This window comes from Anser cygnoides, chromosome 10 (assembly GCF_040182565.1).
Source record: "Anser cygnoides isolate HZ-2024a breed goose chromosome 10, Taihu_goose_T2T_genome, whole genome shotgun sequence".
In the NCBI taxonomy this organism is placed as follows: Eukaryota; Metazoa; Chordata; class Aves; order Anseriformes; family Anatidae; genus Anser; species Anser cygnoides.
In genome coordinates this window covers 16,877,831-16,898,132 of record NC_089882.1, presented here as the reverse complement: position 1 = coordinate 16,898,132, position 20,302 = coordinate 16,877,831, and the positions used below count along the sequence as shown (strand labels likewise).

The following is a 20,302-nucleotide window of genomic DNA, read 5'->3' as shown; positions in this document are numbered from 1 at the left end:
AAGGGAGGAAAAACCTGGTAATTTCATCTCTCTATTATAGTAATAAAATCCAAAAAACAATATGGTCTCACCTTTCCACGCCTCACTAAACCCGTCGGTGCTCCAAGCTGAAGGGAAATGTTTTGACTGAAGTGTGAAGTTTATCCCAGCCACAGGGCCTCGGCTGGGGTTTCTCCCAGCAGATCTCTGCCCCGGGTGCCCAGCTGCCTCTCAGGGCACTCTCCACAACCCTGTCTCTGCCGAGCTGGGGACAGCCGCCAGGGCCAGGTAAGCAGCCTTGAGGGAGGACCCAGCCTGAGCTGCCCTGCTCTGGACTGGACTGAAGAGAAGGTTCCAGAATGTGTGGGGCGCCACCCCAGCCACTCAACATGACTGCCCCAACATGGCAGCCTCACAGATTCTACCGCCTCAGATGGCACCCTGCACACCCATTTTTCCCGATACTTGTTTTACTGTGTGTACAGGCATCCCTTACCCCCTCCTCTGTGCCTCGTACTTAACCTTATATATTTATTTTTCCCTCACAAATGTTCTCCCATGTCCCAGCCCAGCTGGGCTTCATCCAGCTCAGAAAGTGAGCACGGGCACTTCAGTCACGGTTTCAAACAAAACAAAATTAATGCATGCCCTCACAAAACAGACATGTTGGAAAGGCAAGGTTAGACAAATCACCAACTCTGCCCTCGTCCAGCAATAAATAGTTCACTGTTAAAAAAAGGACACACATGCCCTGCCTTGCTCAAACGAAGACAATTGGGCTCAGTACAAAAACTTGACTAAAAACACCAGGAAAGAAGTATGGATACCCTATAACTTTTTAACCAAAACTGATGGGAAGATGAAGACTTTGAATGGCTTTAAAAATACAGCCCTTTCTATTAGCTCTTTACAGAGAAAGTGGAAAGCTGATGTAAGGATTTGGGATATACTATGGCATGTAAAGATTTTTGATTGAAAAAAAAAACATGCTGAAATGCATAAAAGGTTATTGAGTTCCCACAAATCTTTCATTACCTACAAATTAAATATTTGCTCCCATTCCCCCCAGTCCCCCAAGATGTCTCTGTTACTACCTTCAACTCAGGGAGGATAGTTTTGTGGATTACTGTCGTGGTCAGCAAATTTCTTCTCAAGGGGAAACTTGTCCTATTTTTAAATTCAATAATTTAATTGAGAACTGGAAAAATAAAAACTTACAAATAAGAAAATTGTGTCTTCAAATTTAGGTAAATTGCTCAAAAATGAGCTAGTGGTAGAACAGAAGCTGACAATCTGTGTTTCACTCATAGCCCAACAGTGAATTGGGAAAGGGGGGAATTGCAAATCTTGCTTGGCTATTTGCCTCCTGTGAACACTATTTTGGGTAACCAGAACCTCCTAAAACTGATACCCTTCAGGACATCGTCAAAAGGAATTTGGAATGATGTTAAAAATCACTGTTAATGTCACTGATCCTTAGCTCAGCTCTCATCTCAGTCACCAGTAAATTCTGCAGCATAGATGAGCCCTTTGGAGAGCTTAATATGTTAAGAGAATCCATTACTTTTTGCTGATTTATTTTATAATGGCTCATTTACATGCACTAGGAAAGTGTATTTTTATACTAGTAGAAAGGCACAGATTGCCTCTTTACATTCATACAGGTTTTCAATTTTAGACAAGATCTTTAAAAAATTGACAGTATTATGAAGTTCCAAGAAGCTTTTCAAAGTCACTTAGGTTTCTAAAATCTATTACAGTTATTTTTTTTCTTCCTATTCCAAAGGTTGTATTGTTGGACTGGTGGCACTAATGAATCCTGTTGGATATGTTGAGCAATATGAAAAATAGGGCACTAATGTTTTAAAGTCTCTAAAACATTTCTCAAATTGACTGTAAAACATGGCATTTCTACAATACACGATTGTTTGGCAGGATATAAAAGCTTACTGGTTCTCATTTGGATGATTTGCATAACTCGTTCATGGCATCATTTGTAAATATTATGCCCATCCCAAGCTGCTGCTGATAAAAGAATAAAATTGCTTTTGCCAAAGCATATCACGCTAGAGATGAGAAAAAAACTTCCTGTGCAAAAAAGAGTAGAGCTACACAAAATGAGTTAAAATTATATACTGCACTAATCTCGGGAAACCAATTTTGATGTCTGCTAGAGAACATAAAAGTGAAAAAAAAAAATTATTCACTTTCACTGCACAAAGTGGTTCTGCACATGTTGGGCAAACCAAGGAGCACTGGCTCTTCCCCAAGGGCTGTTTGCTGTGAGCATCCTGTGTGCCAGCACCCAGAAAGTTCCTTGGCGCATGCCGCCAAGACAGACCGGGCTGAGAAGGGTTTTTCTGGCTCCCCAGGCTCGCTGCTGATTAAGACGTAACCAGCAATTCTGTTTCACGCAGACAGATGACAATTCAGTTTGCTCACTGACCTGTGTTGACTCTTCGGTACTAACAAAACCAAAACACCACTACAAATCTATGTCACCCAAAAGACTGAATACAGAGGAAAAGCTCATTTACTCAGCAAGGCGGGGCAACCTCCATATAATCATTTTAGAGTGTGCTTTAATATTCATGACTGTCCTAGATGGTGGCAATTTTGAATCACGCTACAGAGTTCACCAGCTTGTGCTTGGTTAGGAGAAGTCCTTCGAGGGATGCTGGACTTCCTGGGAAACAAGGCCATGGTGAACATGATGCTGCCCATCCTTGGTGGCTCTGTCACAGTTCCCAAACAGACGGACTTAGATCTGGAAAGCACATCTGTTTGTTCCCTATCAGAGTCAGAAATATGTCATTGTGTCTACCTTCATGAACTCCCTGATTAAAAAGCACAAATGAAGATTTTCATCTCTATAGCTAGAGTATTTGGAGGGAAGGAAGAAGAATGTAACTAGGACATAGAATGCAACTATGCCTGACTGCTTCTCAGAGAGTTTCAAACTCACTATATTAGCAACCATGCTAACGTCCTTGCGCTAATTTTTATGCAAGCAGTTGAACTGGCAGTTGTAAACTTTTAGGAAATATGCCAGGCACTGAGAGATGCTGATATCTCTAGATGTGAGGCTAACACTTTAACAAGGCACCATTTATACATTATCTGCGGCAGAGCTCTGAAGTTACTAGTGTGCCGCTGGGCAGGGAGGGTAATATACTGCTCAGCCCCACTAAACCTGACAGCTGGCTTAACTGAGGCGTTTGTCTCCTCCATGAGGAATATAACAGAGCAAATATCTCAGAAAAGATACCATGACTTCTTGAATAGGTGGAATTTAATGACTTGATTTGGATAGTGCTTTTCCTCCTCACCTTGCATTTTTCTGCTTCTTAAACTTAGCAGACTACAAATGAGTGGCATTTTTCAATTGAACCTTAAACTAGGAAAAAATTTACAAGTCAGCAGCCAAGGCAAAGGAATCCCCAGAGAAAGTGCTTGGCATTATTTCCTGTGGTGATTCTTTGTCTGCCAAGTTGAATTTGGGAGAAGAGGCAGAAAAGAAAATGAGAATTTTCTTTCATTAAAAAAGATGGGGAAAAAAAGAGTAGGTGACTAATTACATCTTTAAGGTATATGTATTCTGTTCATATTGTATATAGATGATAGTAATAACCTCATGTATAGGAATATTTTTAAAGTACAGAGTTAGCAATTTAGTAGACACAGCAAAATAAAAGTATTATAGATTGCATTTCTTATATCTCAGTTGTAACAAGATTAAAACAAGATTTCAAGCCATTAAAATCAGCGTATTGCCAAAGTAAGATTGGAACATAATGCTGGATATACATGTGTTATTCACTAGAAACCAAGATCATCTCAGTTAATGAATTTGTACTGATGAGCGGAGTTCAGAGCTACTGATTCTTGAAAGCAGACCCAACTAGCTGGGCTGCAGCATTGCCTTTGGCAATATATGGGCAGTAAAGCTTAGAAGTATGGAAAAATCTTGTTTTTAAAGAAGTATTCCTAATCAATAATCCTACATTTGAGCATAGAAGGTACAATTAACCTTTCAACTTGGTTCTTAGAGCTTGGTATGGATATTTTTAGACCATAGCACAAGATTTGGCTGTTCCTGCTGCAGTGACAAGCAAAGCTTTTCTTTAAAAGCTGTAGAAAATAGGAGTTTTGTGCAGTGAAAGTATGAAATGATAAGGAAAGCTACAGATTTGTATTTTAGAGTTGCAAACACCATTGCTATATCTGTGCTATCCGCTGTAAAGTCTGTACTATAGCACAGCAGTAAAATGCTTTCCTTTGCACAAATTTTTGAGTTTTGGGAATACTTTGCCCCCAGACTCCTTTAGAAAAAAAAATCACAAGTTCTTCCAAAATAGACTATGCAAAATAAGGTTATAAAAGGCTGGTGTCTCTCCAACAGCTACACCATTATTAGAACACAAGTTGCATGTGCAAAGAATCTGGATTCAAGTTCCTGGTCTGCTTTGCAGAAAGAGGAAATTGAACCTGAGACTTTCACCTTAAATACCAGAAGCCAGATACTCAGGAGATTGATCCTACTTTCCAGGTTTAATAAGAATGGGATCCAAGAAATTATTTTTCAAAACCTCTATCTTCCCACAAACACTTTATTTCACAGAGTCCACATTCTTCATGAAAAAGCAGGGTATAAAGTCCCATCTGAATCTTTTTCTCTGTATTATCCAAATAGCTTTATTTCATGATCCCTACTTAATTAGTGCTAAACATGTATGCCAGCACTGGGTCCAGAAAACTCACCAAGCAGAATTTTAAAAAGTGAGTATGTAGCATTTGTCAAATCCAGAATCTAAACTAGCTGAGGGAATAAGAAAGCCAGAGAATCACATTTCTTTAAAGCAATTTTGAGTAAAACCAAGCCATAGAACCAATATTGTTATGGCATCATGACAATTATTCACGGGGCTTGGCTGGAAAGATGACAAGATAAATGAATAAAGCTGACTGAAGCTGTTGGTGACCTGGTCTGGCTGACAGCACATAGCATCTACCTAGCAAACAGCATGATGCAACAAAAATGGAGGGTCATCTATTCAAGAAAAAATAGAAAAAGCAGAAAAAAATTTGGAGCTGGAGATCACAGTGCTTACCAAGTGTGGCAGTGACACATGGCCGTGTCCTGGAAATTGAATACCTTACCATGCTCCCAGGGCCTCCCCAGCAAAACGTAGAAGAGGCAGCTCAGAAGAGATCCAACCCCAAAAACAAAGCACCTAACTTGCTTGACTGCTGGCCTCGTTAAGTGCCCGTGACAGGAAAAACAAGGCTGACCATGTGGGAGTCAGCAAGATGATCTTGGCTCCATCACAGAGCCCCAGTCCTCTCTCTGAAACAGATGTAAATAACCTTGAGCCCTTTGGGAGGAGCAGGTATGGACCTTTTATTTGACTGAAGCTTCCCTCTGCAGCAAGACTTAGGTAAGAAATCAGCAGCTGGAAATCAATAGATGGGACTAGCAGCAGGAGAAAGATAAACATAAACTGCACCTTCTGAAAGATAGTGTTGTGCATGTGTTAATCCCCTTCCAGTCTATAAATCCAGGAGCTGTTGCGATTATCATGCTGAGCAAGGAAAACCAAAAAACGTGATGGCGGAAGAGGCCCAAGAATGTATTAGACACTTCAGTGAGATTTTTATTTAAGGAGTCCCTCGGTTTAATTTCATTCTCTCTGAACATAGAACGGGATCTGGTCATTTAAACACAACTGCCCCGAGTGGGGCCCTAAATTAAAGGAGGAGGAGGCAGCAGCAGAGCTGATGCTTTCCCCTCTTAAAGCAGCTGCAGACATTGCATTTCTGCAGTGTGCTTTGGTGCTCACTAACCTTTGGGTTGACTGAGGGGCCAAATAAGCTGGGGAGCTGTGCTGTGGATGAAAGAAGAGGGATTAAACCTTTGTACACACCTTGAATCCCCTGCAGGCCCGTTGTAACAGAGTGACTCAAAGCCCTGCGCTAATGCTCTGTTGAAGAACAATACAAGATAAAAATTCTCAAAAAAAAAAATCCTTCTTTTCCTCAAAACAGTTCAAAACAACAACAAAAAGAAACTATAAGCATGTGAAAACTAGGCTGAAAGGTCTCGCTTCAGTAAAGCATTATTTGCTACCCTGACAGCTCTACCACTACAGGTCATATTTTTATTACATTTGATGTATCTGTTTTCAAAGGGCTGACCACAAAATAAACCTTGACATAGCCAAAATTGGATGGCACTAATGAAGTACCAAGACGACCACATGCTGTTCCTCTATGCTAGCAGCAAACGATTGGTAATTAAACAGCTGCCAGTGGGGGGTGCTTGATGTATTTTTACTAACATTTTGTGTATATTGCCTACATGCTCCAGAGTGACCAGCTAAGGTGGTTTACATGGCATTTGAAGCTGAACTTCCTGAGGTGAAAACGCAATAACCTGACAGAGCACAATATTACAAGTGCTTCAACCTGCTAGCTTCCTCATGGTGGGTGCACAATTAATTTTTGATCTGGAGAGGACTGACTGACATTTACAGGCTTTGCAGACACTGCTTTAGAACCAGGCTTTCTTTCTGTTTCTGTAAAGTACAATGCACAATTCAGCTAACACCAGAGAAATAAGGTCTGTAGAAAACTTTGCAGCTGCTTAGTGGTCTGAAACCACTTTTTTCTTTGGTAGAAGAAAATGACTGTATCACGTATGAAAAGTTTTTGGGTTGGGGATTTTTTTCAAGTGAGAGTGTTGTGTAGTACAAAATGAGTTTTACAGATAAATACCATAACGTTTGATGCTGAAACCCAGAGATTAGCTGAACCCAGCCTGAGGGATGCACAGTTAAGGAGCAAACATTAAAAAAAAAAAACAAAAAACTTTTCTTTTGGTTTTGTTTATTACTGCTTAGTAGAAAGCATCAGATGGTCCAAGAGAACAAATTAGACCCACAGTTTTAAAGACTTTAAGCTGTTAAGCAGCGTGATTTCACGGGAATATTGCAGAAGACACACTGTCTTTTGAAGGAAAATCGCAAATATTAACACAATAACAAGTAAGCAGAGATTTTGAAGATTTGCCAAGCATCTTCAACATGAAAAAGCAAATCATGTTGCATTTAAAATAACATTTGATGAGTAAGGACTTGTAATCCCTACAGGAACATGACTGGATCTCTAGGTAAAGGCGACATGTATAAGCAATCTCTGGAATGCTGTGCAAGGCCTCTGGGCTTTATGAGAAATGCTGAAGGGAGCATACAGCGTGTAGTCCTAGAAACAATGCTCTACACGCATACTGCTCTTTCAACAAGAAGAGAAAAAAACAAGGAACACGTTCAACTCAGGTTGTGTCTGTATTTCTCAAAGGACTGCCAAACTTTGTGTTTACCCTGAAACAGGACACAGTTGCCATTGGCATGACTGTGTTTACGGATCAAAGCAGTGGCTTTTGCCAGGTCCTCCTGCTGCTGCAGCATCACTGGATGGTGAACGGTGCCTGCTGGGGAGGAAGGGTTGCTCTCATGGAGCACAAGGAGCGGACAGCTCTTCAGGAATTTCTTTGTGTGTTGCAGACCATACATCAACACTGCACTGTGCAATTTAAAAATCTAATATTCAACTACCAAGCTGCCACATTTTCAAGAAATCCTTGGAGAAACGTAGGAATCCTATCAAAGCTGCAGCCTTATCACTCCTTGGAAATTTTCTGGCGTGCAGCAGAGCAGAGGGCATGTCTTATATTGAAAATAAGATCAGGCATTTCCTTTGTCTGACAGCCAACTGTGGCTAATGGGATTCTAAATTAATCAGAGTACAGAATGGGGCAGATGTAACAATGATAAATTATAACAGGGATCAACATGCAAGAGTAAGGCAGGCAGGATTTGCCAGAGGAGAGTGGCAACTGCTGGAGAAACTACCAGCATCCAAAAATGATTTAACATACAGCAGCAGTTCAGTCCCCGCAGTATAACAAGTTGAAGCAAACCTGGATTTTAAAGATGCTCTAAATTTTCTTATGTGTTGTTCTCTGTCCAGCCCTACTCCAGCATTCACATCATTTTTCAAATGATGGAGGATGAGTTGTTTCAAACACCACCACCACAAGAGCACTTATTTTTTAAGCAAGCTAAGCTGCAAATACACAGAGGAGATAAAATACAGTTGAGGAGACTTAAGCTCATCCAAAACCTTCATTTTTTGCTTTCCAGCTGCATTTTGCCCACTGAACGTGAGTTATGACTGCATTCAAAGCTTGCCTTGTGGAAATCTCCTTTGCGTACCTCTGAGAGCAGCCCAAAGAGAAGCTCTGAGGCAGAGGTTTGACAAGAGCTGTTCTACACATTCCACCTCGTAATCCCTCCCCTAGAACTACTACTTCAGGCAGACAAGCAGTGTGAGATGGATGACGATCCTTCCCTCATCAAGGGACCTCCTTGCCACAGAAGGCTGTAAATGCAAGCGTTCATAGGGATTCAAAACTTATTGGAGTGATAAAAGGAAGAAAACTCAGTCAAGGCTGTGCGAAACAGGCACCATCACTAGCTTAGGAAACATTTATGCTGCAGATCACTGAAGACTGCAAGAGTATTTTAAGTAGCACTACTGTACGCATGCCCTGTCTTTATGCTGTTTCCCTGACATTTGCTACAGGCCACTGGTGGAGACAGATATTGTGGTAGACGGGCCTTTTGCCTGACTCGATGCTTCATTATTTTCTATAGTGATGGTAAATGTCCCTGTCCAAAGAACTCAGTGCACTACAGTAAGCATCTGGATCTATTTTGTTTGCAGTGATTATCAGCTGACTCAGCTGCATAAATTAACCCAGCCAACCAGCAGAGATGGGCAGAGTGCTGTGTGGGCATCTGAGAGGTTCAGTGCTGCTGGGATGTTCAGGGACGTCTAGTCGTTAGACTTTAGCAAGGCATATTTAATATATGTAAATAGGCATTTTATAATGAGTAACGTTGCCAGTTTTTCCAGATTGCTAGCACTGTCCTCCATTAAACTTGGAGGACAAACTCACAAAACACATTATTAGGGCAGGGAGCAGTATTGCTAGCACATAAATCTGGTGATGCTCTTAATCTTGGGAAACAGAAAGCTGATACGCTCGCTTCTCAAAATTTATGTCAATATTGTTATTATAAAACCATTAGAAATATTCCACATTATTGTTGTTTCAACACATTTAGTCAGAATACACAAAATTAAGCAGAAACACAAAGAACAATATCATAAAGGCTATGAGAAAATGTTCTAGAAAACTGAAACTGAAATCATGTTACTTACAGGGTAAATGTAAGTGATGCAAGTTAGAATTAACATATCACTTAAAATAAAAATATAAAATAAATGTATTAATTATTGCAAAGATACTTGCACTTAGATCCACCATAAGAATAAGAGAACATTAAAACTCCCACATCTCTAGCATGGATTTATTTTGATCTGGCAACAAAATCTTCAACTATCTTAAACACATGCTGTGTGACTTCTCAGGGCAGAGTTAAATTGGTTTAGATGCTAGAATGCTATATGGCATCCTTCATGGTCACTCCCCTCCAATTTCAAGTCGGTAAAAGATGAAAATGTAGAAGAAACTTTTCTACAGCAGTGTAGGTATTTGAATGGATGCAGCAGTTTCAGTTAGCAGTGTGTGAAGAAGGCAGTTCTGGAGAATTAATGTTACAAGCATTAGCCAAAACAGATTTTGGATCTTCTTCTAACACTCTATTCATCTTGCTTCATCTATTTCATGTTTTATTCATGATTTTTTGAGTTCATTTACAAAATTACAATGCTTAACTAAAGTGGTGCACTGCTAACAGACCTTTTAAAAATCCTCACTAACTCTTTTTCATGGTGGTATGGTGCAAAATGCTACTTAAAAATGGCTTTTTTATGAACCTTAGAAAAGCTATTTAATAACTGCAATAACACACACACACACGTAATAACACACTCTGTTGATTTGATTATCACCAAATAAACACACTTTTTGGTTGGCTGAATGTACCAGGCATAATGCACGCACTGTAAGCAGCGTGGTGATTTCAGGGCATGGTGTCTGTGTTTTCTGACCACGTTCCATCAGTACCATAGGCCGTAACAGGAGCAGATAACTTCTGGAATTACCATCCCATGCAATTTTCTATAACTAGCTACACCAGGACAATTTTAAAAGAACAGCAGAACTGCCTGCTTCAGTAAATCTTCTGCTTCAGATGAATGATGGTCAACAGATTACCTAAAATTTAAGCCGGGCTCAATCAGGGACAGCGTTTCTGGTCTGAGGATCTCCCATCACTTTCAGATTAATGTTCCGTGCTGTCCTAGCTGCATCCTACCCCACCACTTCTGTAGGCACAGCATCTATAAAGGTTTTGCGATATTTCACTCTCAGAGCCTCCTGTGAGCTCTCTCCTTGGTCTGTCAAATGAACATCTTGTATTGCCACTACTCAGGTGCAGAACACCACTTTCTGCAAACATCCTGATCCCTGGCTGCAGCTTTTGAGTGGGAAGGTAGGAGTAAGGCATTGCACCTCCAGAAAAGCAGATGATATGCAGATGAATAGGCCAGGCAAAGTATTGTGTGATGGCAGAGCAGGAGGACCACCAAAGTAGTCCACAGTGCAGAACTGCCACTTAAATGTATCTGGACCGGCAGTTAAATCATCACTGTTACACAAGAGGAACCCAGAATCTCCCCCTGCCCCCCTAGATGGTTGGGGAAGGACAAGCAAGATCACAATACAAGTCACTTCAGGGAAGGCACCTCAAACAATGAATTAAAACATCTGCTGAGGACAAAGGATGGAGGTCCGAAGGATGGCCTAATCTCATGGCTGAGGAGGCCACCTCAGCTCCAAAAGCAGCTGTCTTCTTAATCACATTGAACAAGACGTGTCAGTAGACAGGCTGCACCCAAGGAAGGAGTTTGGCAGACTCCTCAAAGCAGACAGCTGTGTCAGCACAAAGAGTGATGGGCTTTGCCTTTCTGACTACCACTGAGGAAATTTTGGTATTCTCACAGTTAGTACCAGCTCAGTGCTCAGGAACAATCCAGACATTGAGATTTAATAGGAAAGCAGTGGGACATCCACAAAGTGCCTGTATCAGCCATGAGCCATTCTGGTCCCCATCCCTTTCAGAAAGCATTTACTCGAGCTGCAAAGGACATGAAGATGGGCAATAATCAAAGTTATAAAATGGCTTCTGGTTGATGAATGACTACATGGACTAGGATTGCTAATGCTGAGAAAGAGATGACTGAGGGGGATGATTTAGTAGAGGGCTGCACAACTGTATGTGTCAGGGAAAAGGTAAATGAACAATAATTGCTGCTAATACCAGTCATCAGGGGCATCAGATAAAATCAGCAGCTTCAACTCAAACAAGAGGAAGGTTTTCTTCAACCAGTGCATAGTTAAGCTGTGGAGCCTATTTCTGGGCTGTTGCAGAGGTTAAATTTGATATGAATTCAAAAACAACTAGGAAAATTAATAGAAAAAAAATCACTAAGCAAATAAACACACAGATACCATCTTTGGCTCAGGAAAGCAGAGCTGTAGGTACTTGGACACAACAGGAATATTTCTGATGCTTCTGCATTGCTGTAATCTTCCTGGTGGACCCTTATGTCAGTCTCCAGTCCTAACAGGTACTAGCCCGGATGGGCTTTGTTTTACCCATTCAGACTGGCTTTATGTTCTACCTGCAGTCTTTCTGCATAAAGCTCCATGATCACATGCTAAAATATGCCTTCACTCACTTGCTTGACACCCAGGGAGTGGCAGAATAACAAACCACAAGGGACAAAACATCCCCCCAGGCACTTCGGCTGTACATCAAGATACAGATCATCTTCCCTGACAACTGAGTAGCACAAGGGGGCAAGCTGGTCTGAGAGCTGATCTCCCCCACAAGCAGCCCAGCAGTGGCAAAGACTTGCTGCACCTGGTGGAGACCAACGCTGCAGCCCCTGACAGAGGGAAGCACGTCTGAGCCCAGGAGAGGAGAATGAGGTTCAGGAGGCTGCAGCGTATGGGCTGGTGTTCTGAATCTCTCCTACCAATTTGTATAGCAAACCTGCAATTTCTGTGGTAGCCATGGAAACTAAGGTACTGGAGTACAATGAAACACATGTATGAATGCTGTTGCCACCACTGAGCGTACATCACTCAGCATTTCTCAACAGTGAGGGCAAAGACAAAGGTATCTTTGTAATTAGTTTGGTTGTGGCCCCTGGAGTCTAGACTGGGCTGAATAGATAGATGTCTGCAGCAGCTCTTCTTCCCTGATCAGGTGCAGGATAGGGTGCAAGGCTGATGTCGAGTAAGACAACCATGTCCACTCCAGAAGAAAAAAACAATGGATTGTGTGGTGGTTTTACTCTGGTGGGCAGCCTAGTTCCACCATGGCTGCTCTCTCACTCCCCCTCCTCAAAGGGAAAGGGGGAGAAAATATGACACAAAGGGCTCAAGGGTTGAGATAAGGACGGGGAGATGGCTCAACAATTATTGGGACGGGCAAAACAGACTCAGAGTAGGGAGATAGTAAGATTTATTGTCTATTACTAACAAGCTAGAGAAGTGAGAAACAAAGGAAACAAACCAAAAACGCCTTCCCCCCATCCACCCTCTTCCATCTCCTCCCCCTGAGAGGTGCAGAGGAACAGAGGAATGGGGGTTTTGGTCAGTCTATAGCACTTTGTCTCTGCTGCTTCTGTCACTCTCTTCCCCTGCTCCCCATGGGGTCCCTCCCACGGGATGCCGTCCTTCCCGAACTAATCCTGCGTGGGCTTCCCACAGGCAGCAGCTCTTCAAGAACTGCTCCAGATATGGGTCCGTACCACGGGGTCCATCCCTCAGGAACAAACAGCTCCAACCTGGGTCCCCCACAGGCAGCAGCTCCTGCCAGGTCACCTGCTCCTGCGTGGGCTCCTCTCCGCGGGCTGCGGCTCCGGCCCATGGCCAGCTCCTGCGGGGGTCCTCCACAGGCCGCTGCCTCTGTCAGTGCAGGTCCACCTGCTCCACTGTGGTCTCCTCCACGGGCTGCAGCGTGGAACCCTGCTCCACCGTGGTACTCCATGGGCTGCAGGGGGACAACCTGCTTCACCATGGTCCTCACCACAGGCCGCAGGGGACTTCTGCTGTGGCGCCTGGAGCACCCTCCTTCTTCACCAACCTTGGCGTCTGCAAGGCTGTTTCTCACTCCTCTCTCTCTCCCAGCTGCTGTCTCCAACATTTTTTTTCTCCTGTCTTAAATATGCTCTCACAGAGCTGCAAACAACATCGCTTTTTGGCCCAGCTCTGGCCAGCGGCAGGGCCCTTACCTAACATGGGGCAGCTTCTGGATTCTCCTCGCAGAAGCCACCCCTATGGTCCCTGCTACCAAAACCTTGCCATGTAAACCCACTGCAGATGGGAAGAAATATTCCCAGGTGAGACGTACAAAAAGGATAAAATCTATCTCGTTTTGTCTCTCTTCACATTGCTAGTAATCTTGATGTCCATAAAGATTTGCTTTCTGATGGTTTTTCAGCCAGTGAGCCACAGAAGTCAACAATCATCTCACCTGGAGCAACAGGCAAAAAAAATGCTCCCAGCAGTCAATTTTCTTGTGAAGGAAACAGCTGGAGGCTGATGAAGGACTTTAGTTCAGTGTACAGCATAAACCTGTGCAGAACTGCAAACCAGGAGACTCTGCCTTTAAAATATTCAAAAAAGACGTGTTATTTCCCTCAGACGAGTTCTCCACAGATCACTAGCTTTTGTTTAGCCACTGCTACGCAGGCTGGTGTCAAGCTATCTGCCCAGATACATTGAGAGGACTGTGCTGTGTAAGATTTTAAGCTAGCATAAATCAGGTCAGGCTCTGGCACAAGGATGTCCTCCCTTAGGATGTGAGGCAGACCTGAAAATGAAGATGTAAGCCTCTCAGGATGGTTTACACCTGTAAAAACAGGAAAATAATTTCAATGTAGAACAAAAACTGCTAACGTTTCAAACAGGTTGTATTAAAGTAGAAAAGCCCCCAAACTGTATTGTTTAAATACTGAAAGAGACCGCATGCAGTTAAGTGACAAAGGGGCTTTGAAACAGGGCAAAGCACTAAAGTTTCCTTATAATCTGCAGCTGTCACTTGTCACCTGTAGAAAGGCTGACATAAAAAGTTGTCTAACAGCGAGGTGATGCCGAAGATGATGCTGAGAATGGGCTGTTTGGGCAGGGAGGTGAGGGGGCACCAGCAGCGGGCCAGCTCGAGGGGCGGACCGGCCAAGAGCAGACAGCTGTGCTCAGCTCCCAGCCCATGGACTAGTGGCACCTTCTATGAAATGAAACGATACGGATTTCAAGTGTCAAGAGGTTCTTAACCTCTATCAGGCAGACGTTACAGTTGAATGCTGCGGCAGGAGTGCCGGGTCCTTGGCTGGGGAACCTGTGCATCATAACTCTCTCTCCTAATTAGGGACCTCTGAGTTCATGTTTCTAATGGCCAAAAGCCCACTTAGCCTACCAAACTACTTCAATCCTAAAGATCAAAACTCAGCAGTAAGCAGTTTGTTTCTGCAGGCCTATGTGCTTACTTTCCATTCTTTTGAAAGGAAAGATCACTGCCACCAATGTCCTCCTGTAAAATCTAACCCTTGCAGTCTGGATGTGACAGTTTTTCAAGCAGTAAGTGTCACTGGACTCAGCAGCTGTTCTCTGGTCAATATATACCTGTGTAGTGTCTATACCTATACCCAGGCGTGAAGTGAAGACCTGTCAGAACTGGTTCTGTTTCATGCTTTTTTTGTACTTTGGTCTCACTAGCTAGTTCACAGTTGCCTTTTGGGATATCATTCTCACCAGGTGCTTGATATCTGCAGCTTAAGATCAACGACATTATCTAATTTAGAGTGCCAAATTTGCAAACATGACAGCTCTATCACTGGACCGCTTCTCCAACCCAGCTGGCTTAGTAAACATAGCCAGAGGTACCTGGCCTGTTGGCTGGTGAAGGGCCGCTGACTGATGTGCCGTTAATTCAACGGGTTTGGAAGGTGGTAAATCTGGGCACCGAGAGAAGGCTAGATTACATGCACGACAATGAAGTATTTCACGTGGGATCTGTACGTCATGACCGACTCCTCCAAAAGACTTTATTTACTCCAGTGGTAATTTTCATAAACAATATGCAGATTTTAGAATGAAATCAAGGTATAAGTTTAAAAACAGGACTGAAATGTCACTTACCTTCTAAATTCTGTTCACTTCACTTTTGCCTTTCTTCCTATTGACACTCATTTAGCTATTTTTCTACATTCTTGAATGCAATACTCACAATATCTGGGGGGGTTGTAGATTGTCTTATTTGTCCAGAAGTACTTCCCCCCCCTCCCTGGATCCTGATTCCTGCCTGTCATTTCCAGAGACTCGTAACATTAAACAACCACAGAGAAGAGCAAGGCTTTGCAACAGGTTACAGAAAATGACACTGAAATTGGATGAGCCAAACTCCCAGCTCTGCCAAAGGGACAAGGCTCTAAAGGAAAAACTACAGCAAATATTCACTGGCAGTTGAGCAAGAAAAATTGGCATTTAGTTCACTGGTCTAAGCAGAAAAAGAGAGGCAAGAATCACAGGTTAATTCTGCTCTGTACTTGAAAGTCACAGAGGCAAAAGAGATCACGGATCCCTTGTTAATCTTCTCCTTTACAGAAAAAACAACACGTGGCTGTAGCAAGAGGTATGGGCTTATTGATATCCAGGTCAGACATTTTAAAAACTACTTGGAAGAGTAATGGTGGGAGGGAATTACATGAAAGCAGGTTCCTAATTGCTGCTCTTTTTCCAGTTGAACATCATGTACTGTTAGTGAGTAAATTAAAAGTTAAGATTTTAGCAAACGCACAGCCCCATTGCAAATGTTCTGTAATTTCTAAAGTGGAATAAATAATTTCCAGTGAATTACCCCATTGCACTCTGCATATGAATCACAGAGAGATCACTATGTCCTCAAATTATTACTGGTCAATTAAACTTCACAAGTTTGACTTTACAAGCTGTGAATATCTGAAATCTGAGCTGCTGCTCAGGGCTGACATTGATTCTCTTCTCTCACTGGTTGAGTGCACAAGCTTGTCTGTGAACATTTATGGTTAACAAGTGAAAATTCATCATCTACAAACACACAGGTGTAACTGAAATTTGTTTCCTTCATAAATTTTAGGTGGTATAATTCAATTACTTAACTTAGGTCTTAATTTGATGTTATCTTTGTATTATACAAGCAGTTATAGTCAAGTGCTGCCAATGTTAAGGTACTCCGGGTGCTATGGAAGCAGCCTGTATCTTGCAAATAGATGTTCTAGAGCTGCATAAACATTTTGCAAATGGAAATATGTTTATACCCAAAAGAAGTTGCTGGACTTTGGGGTAGTCACATTTCTTCATAGATTTTTATGGCTATTGAATAGTCACAGAACACTTTGTTATCTCTCAGGAGGCTAACAAATTACAAGATGCAATGCAAACTCTTCACAAAAGTTTGTTATTTTTGCAGTGAGTACTTCAGTAGTACAGCTACGAAGGTGAGAATCAGACTAATGAAAATGGGAAAACCTCACACTTGCTGTTAGCAGTACTCAGCTGCAGCATTAGGAGATCTCCCAGGCAGGCAGCCAGCGGGTTGGACCAGCAGCATCTCCAAGCAGCAGGGAGCTGGTAGGAGTTCAGGTGAGCAGCTCAGCAGCGATTAATTGCTGGCAGGGACTAAGACACAGCTCTTGTTACCCCTCTCAGACATGCTAAAGTGGCTTAAGACAGAAGGCCTGCAGCATCCCCTCCAGGGACACTACTTCAGGGTACAGACACAAGAGAGAAACTGTGTTTAAATTATGGGAGATCCCTGTACCACTTGACTCCAACTCCCAACCGATCCATCTCAGCTGGCTGACATGGTAAAGGCAGTGCTTAACTTGAGCTCTAGTAAGCCTTGGCTAACCTTTTCTTCAACCTTAACCTCTTAATTTTGAAACCTTTTCTCTAAACAGAAAACTTCAGTCTTTGTAAACCTCACCTCATTTATTCAGAATTGAGTTTTTGAGTTACTGAAAGCAGCTGTTTCTATCTTCCTTGTCTTTCTAGTGACCTCAGAGGTTTGCCACACAGAAATGCTGTTTAATTCTGATTGTTTATAAGCCTAGAAATTGGGTTATGAGCAGGACAAACACTGAGCTACAGACAAAGAAAAGGAGATGGCAGGGAGCAAAGTGCTCATGTTGTCATTCTTTCCTTAGATTCCTTCATTGAAGATGCAGAAGATGCAAACAGGTACAAAGATATATTAGGAAAAAGAAAAAAAAAAAGAGACCTCTTTAAGCAACAGGTTTTTTTGCCTGTTCAAGTGGCAGTTCAGCCATCATGCACTTGGTTTTGACTGATGAAAGCACTGGTCCAAGAGGATATTCTATGGAACAGTGGAATTTAAGAGCAGTGAGACATGATTTACCAAGAAGACAAAGCAAGAAGGAATCTCAGTAATGCACATGAGGTATATGATATGGCTGCACTAACTGAATTAAACCATGATAACCAAAATAGCTAATGCACCAGTAAACTCTTCCTATCTCACAGTGCAAAACACAGAGGCTAGTGTAAAGAGTTGTGAAAGAAATAAACAAACAGAAATCCATGACACTATTTCTCTAATCCACATGAGCTCAGAACCAATAACCTCAGATATGAGCTGCAAACATCACAGCAACTTGATTTGCACTGCAATGAGACCACACATAGCCCTAGCACAGCAAGTTCTTTCTGCTTTACTTAGAAATGCATTTGATTTTACTTTCCTTCTCTTCTCCAGAGATTCTTTAAGTTTTATAAAGGCAACAGACTTGAAAGCACAACTAAAAGATGCAGCCCCTCGTTATGCATCATGCAGGAGCTAACCCAGACATGCTGCAACATAACCTCTTAGGTGGGACCACCTCAGTAATCTCAGCAACACCCCTGCCAGGAGAATACAACAGAAGAGCTGGGAAGTACCTCCTGGGAGCAAACCTGGAGCCACCCCACTGCAAGTTGAGTCCTTGCTGCTTTTCTTAAGCTTAGGAAAACCTCAGGTTCTGCCAGACTCTGAGCTCTGCCTTTAAAACACTTTTAAGGAGTTAATGTACAGCAGAAGTGTTACAGTCTTCTTGCAGTCTCTCGGAAGAAAACCTGTCTCTACAGAGAGGTAATGAGGAAAAAATAAAATCCTCTTTTACTTTATTTCTCATTTTCAACTTATATTTTATTTCCTCTCAATGTCCATGTTCTTTAGCCTGCCAAAAAAATCTTTTGGCCGCATCTTTCAGTCAGATGTATATCACAGCATCCCTATCATGTTTTTCTGGCCTCATGTAGGTAGTGCATGTGTCCGAGCCCAAGCCGGTCCCCACACAAGGGGAATCTGGATTTAACTCTGACATGTTGCTCTCCTCCTGCTTCCCAGCGTGGAGCCGATGTTGGCCTCTTGCAGCACCCTCCCCCCCCTTCAACTCACATTTGTTTTGATTAAATTCCCCTGATAACCAAAACTCTTCTGCCCTTTGAAAGTTATTGCCTCCCAATAACCTAATAAAAGAAACATCTGGAAACCTTTAAAGGTTTAGATATGTCCTATTTGATTTACTCTATAAAGGGAAGAGGAGCAAGACTGAAAGAGTACAGGAGATTGAAAACAAATATATGGTTCAAAGCTGAGAACTTCAAAACCCTGCTATTAATGCCGTGAAGGAGCAGTATAATCCTGGGGTCAGGCTCTGTGATAAATGAGATTAATGCAAATTTTGTATTCCGTTACCATCTACCTTCTCTTTTTTTTTCCAAAATACATAGGACATCACTGCATTACAAGCAAACATGAAGCAGTTTCTATACCATGCAAAATCAAACACGTGCATATCTAATACTACATCTGAATTGCTGAATCCTGGCCTCTGGAGTGGTTAAATAAAACAAGTTTGTGGGACTGGCTGCTGTCTTACAAATGAACACCGACTCAGAAGAGCTCCCTACACTTGACCTGGAGAGTAAGGATGTGCAACTGCTGACAGCAAACAGAAGACATTTCTGTAGAAAAACATGTTCTAATCTACTTCTCCAGCAGTGCCAGGAAACATTAGAGGGTACAGTCCCACATTTGTGCACACACACATCCATGCTCTAAATACAGGTTGAATTTCAAATAAAAGGTTCTAGCCTTAGTGAAATCTTCTGTACTAACCTCTGCCCTTGCCTCCTGATTTATTGTAATTATATTTCTAATAGTTCTCAGTGAGGGAAACTTTAGCAACAGTTTTGGCTTTTGTTTTTTTATCCATTCTCCCCAAATCCACTTGTTTTTCAGATTCACTCAGGCCTTCTGTCACTGTCCAAAAAATCTTCTGCCCATCCTACAGCTTCCCATGAGTGGGGTCTTTGTGGCAATTTCTCTTGTCTATCCTCGTATTAGGTTAGGAGGCTCAACTTTTAAACATTTTCCCTTTGGTTGGGAACTGCCAGGTTAACCTCCTGACTGCTTCATTCTTACTCATTCATCTTCTAGTTTCCCACTTGAATGAGAAGCTTTTGCACATACCAATGCAAGGTATAAAAATAGGAAAAGTAGTTAAACTTGAATTGTAAAAAATATTACAGTACATTGCCAGCACTGGAGCTACTATTCAAAGATAGCTAGGTTTGGAAAGCTGTGTGGCAAGATGCCAGCAGCGTGCTCCAGCTTCACAGGAGAAAAGGAGAATGCTTTACTCAGAGATTCCCAGTTAACTTCACAGCTTGAAGGACTCTTTTCCCGCTTGAATTCAAGTACAGCTGCAACCTTCTAATCTATACTGTAGCAGGTTGTGGTACTTGCAGCCATCAGGAATAAAACATTTCTGAGCTTTTTTTCCTAATTCATAAGCAAACAAATTTTTGCAAATGTGCAAAACAAACAAGCTGATAATATATATTTTCTGAACACCAACAACAGAGCTTTGGAAAAAAAATCATCCAGTAATGAGGTTCACAAGAATAGTGTCTTTGCTGTATTAATACCTGAACTATTCTGAAGCTTGGTACAGACTCAGTTAAAACAAAGCATGACGTGGTATGAGCTAAGTAGGACTAATATATCTCCAAAATTGAAACCATATCAGATTTTTATACAAAAAGTAATTAACTTCTGGCACTTTCATTTCAGAATGCTGAGTTTGAAATCCCAGTGGGTTCGATTTTGAAGTGCAGAGCAACTGCCCCCGCAGCAAAATCACTTCAATATGTCACAGGTTGGGAACCTAAAGCCAACAGATG

At 42.1% G+C, this 20,302-nt stretch overlaps 1 protein-coding gene and 1 long non-coding RNA gene across 23 annotated transcripts in view; both read right to left on the bottom strand.

The window, feature by feature from the left end:
* Positions 1-345, bottom strand: part of SFMBT1 (Scm like with four mbt domains 1) — an 89,989-nt gene extending 89,644 nt beyond the window's left edge. Inside the window, exon 1 of one of the 2 annotated variants that reach the window (XM_013191952.3) lies at positions 72-345. The gene's annotated coding sequence lies outside the window, so the exon portion shown is untranslated. The remainder of the gene's footprint in view (positions 1-71) is intronic. The other variant, XM_013191947.3, reaches the window with a different exon arrangement.
* A 10,408-nt stretch (positions 346-10,753) lies between these two features.
* Positions 10,754-20,302, bottom strand: part of LOC106042788 (uncharacterized) — a 121,033-nt gene continuing 111,484 nt past the window's right edge. For 19 of the 21 annotated variants that reach the window (XR_010834031.1, XR_010834039.1, XR_010834022.1 and 16 more), the window contains one exon: positions 10,754-13,931. This is a non-coding gene — a long non-coding RNA (uncharacterized lncRNA). Of the gene's footprint in view, positions 20,287-20,302 lie in introns of all 21 variants that reach the window. The other 2 variants (XR_010834033.1, XR_010834040.1) reach the window with 1 other exon arrangement.